Here is a 2,773-nt window from a genome sequence, read left to right on the forward strand (position 1 = left end):
GGGGACCAAGAGGAGGGAATTCGCGCAGGCGAGGACAGCAGAAAACTATAGGTGGGGTGATGAAGTTGGGAAATTTGCAGGCGCAAGTTAGAATCAGGTAGCCCAAGACAGGGGCAATTGGAGACCGCAGGGAGAGGCCTTCGTCCTGCAGTTGACATCAATATAAGCTGATGATGATGATGATGATGATTGTTTTCAAGCAAAAGAGTCGAACAACACAAGAACGATTCTAGCACGGTATACGCTACAGGCTGACGAGTCTCGGGATGTCATCATCAGCGCTGCCTATTCCGGATATGTGTCCCAGTGTTCTGCTGCGAGTCTGTGACCATTTCTGCATATCGGCGAGCAACTATGCTGACGATAACAGTGCGGACAAAGCCAGTGAGCCTCTCACTACACCTATAGCGCCATCGACATCGACTACACTTTGAGCAGCGTAGTTTCGCATAAGCTTAAATTCAGGCTTAAACAGCCATCTCCCACCGATTTCTGCCTGTGAATTTTAAGAAGCATTTAATCTTCGTGACATTGCTTCTGCAGACGGCAGCTTAACAATAAATTAAGACGTCTTGCTTCATTACATCAAGAAACTAAAATAGCGCAAGAGAACACTTATATTTTGGCTTTCTCTCCTAGTTTCACAAGGACAATGAACCACTTCGCCCAGCAACAGATTTTGTTAAGCTATGTTTCTAATGCAGCGGGGGCCCCTTTTCATGGTACTTATCCTTAATTCCAGCCGCTTTGGTTGAGCATGACAGCTGCTGTCTATCTAGTCCGTGCTTTTTTTATCTTTTTCCTAAATCTTAAATAAAAAAATGTTTCTTAACTTCTTAAGTCTGATGGCGGCTCTTCCGTGTCTCTAGCACCCGCTCGATGAGGTGTAGTTTGTTATTTTGTGTCATATTCCTTTCGTGACGATTTCTTCCAAGCACGTGCCGCCCAGCGCGTGCATGATCCCGAGCCGATATCATGCACACAAAGTTAAACGTATAAACTGTCCCAATTACCATCATGTATAGTCCTTCATTACTCCCACAATAACACAGTGGAACAATTGACTTACTCATATTGCTACTGAAAAGAAAAAGAAAGAAAACGGGAAAATTTCAACCACTCCTTGAAGCAACAGCAACAGCAAAAGCTCCTGAACCTTGAGCACGAGCTCTTTTTCCTCCTGACAGTATAGGTACAGTGTACTAGAAGACATTCTAGTTCACTATAGTATAGGTGTATATATTTTGTCTATCCATTTTTAACCTTGGTGTCTGCCATGATCTTGCTTATCAAAAAGTTCTGCTTTGTGGATTTGAAAGCTGTGCATAACAAAGGTTGTTGTGGTTCCCCAATGGAATGCATCATAATGTAATCCGCTGCTACATTCTTATTTTGTTTACTTTTTTCATACCAATTTGTTTTGTAAACTTTTCCGTTACCATAGACTTGTACCTTATTAGTTTACGTCTTTCCATACTTTGCGACGCTTCCGTGCTTGCTGCAACAACACTGGTAATGTCGTGTTACTTTCCATTGGTTCTTTGTGTCTATGCTTTGATTACCCGCTCTGTGCACCCCCCTCCCCCTCTTGTAATAACTTCTCCGACGACGTTTAGATATTTTGTAAATAAATAAATAACTATGATTGACTATGCGTTACCCTATGCTTCTACCTATACTTTAACCTATATGATTACCTATAACCATGATTACCTATGATTAACTATGCTTTGATTACCCGCTCTGCCCCCCCCCCCCCCCCCCTTGTATTACGTTCTCCCATGGCGTTTACATGTCTTGTAAATAAATAAACAAAGCATAACTGCCAGTTTGGCAAGTTCTCATCTTCTTTGTTCTTTTGTCCACATTTAACCCTGTCGCGCTGAGCATTAGCACCAACATAAATAAATTCGTTCTGCTCGCCATTTAAGGACAGACGTCAATGACAGCTGGAATGCGATGAGCGGTGTTGTCGTTGCGATTAATTGTTAAGAAAATGTGGAGGACGATTAAGCTTCGCCTTCAAGAGTGGAGCGCGATAGCATTCGCAGATCCCTGGTTGCTTGTCAGGCTTCCCGGCAACTGCAGCTTTCGTTTTTCTCCACCTTCGCCTCTGCGCACCGCTACCGTTTAACGCTGCCGAGGAGGCGAGCGCCATCTGGATGGTGTTTTCGCAAGTAACATACCCGAGCGCGCCGCTGTTGTTACGGTAGAAATGCTGGAAAAGGGGGTTTGTGTTTGAGCTTCCTCGTAGCAGAATTATTTTTTCGCGTACATTCAAATTACAATCCGACGCTATCATGTCTGTAGGTTGTATTTAAGTCGTACTTTGCAATTTTTCTGACAGACTTTCCTTTGAGAAATTCAAGTTTTGTTCACTAACCCCTTGTGCCATGCGGAAGGCCTGTGTGGTCGGGGTGGTTCGGGATGAATTTCTTCGCCACGGATGCCACGGACGCCGATGCTTACGCCGACGCCGAATTTTCTGCGACACGGGGCCCTTAACGCTGTCGCGTTAATACGGGTACGCTCGGCCTCGCCGCCGGGCTTCGACGTCGTTGCACGGAACTACAGGAGCGCGACACGTCGCAGGCATAATTAGCCGGGCGATCTGCTCGCTTCGTGCGAGTGAACGTCCTTGGCGCTGACGGGGCGAGCGGCCAATGCCGCGCCGAAAGAAGCGGAAGAGGGCGCATTGAGGAAATGGAGAGAAAAAAAAAAAATATGGAGACACTGAGCAGCAATCAAGTCTCAGCAGACACGCACACACCGG

This window comes from Dermacentor silvarum, unplaced genomic scaffold, assembly GCF_013339745.2.
Source record: "Dermacentor silvarum isolate Dsil-2018 unplaced genomic scaffold, BIME_Dsil_1.4 Seq214, whole genome shotgun sequence".
In the NCBI taxonomy this organism is placed as follows: Eukaryota; Metazoa; Arthropoda; class Arachnida; order Ixodida; family Ixodidae; genus Dermacentor; species Dermacentor silvarum.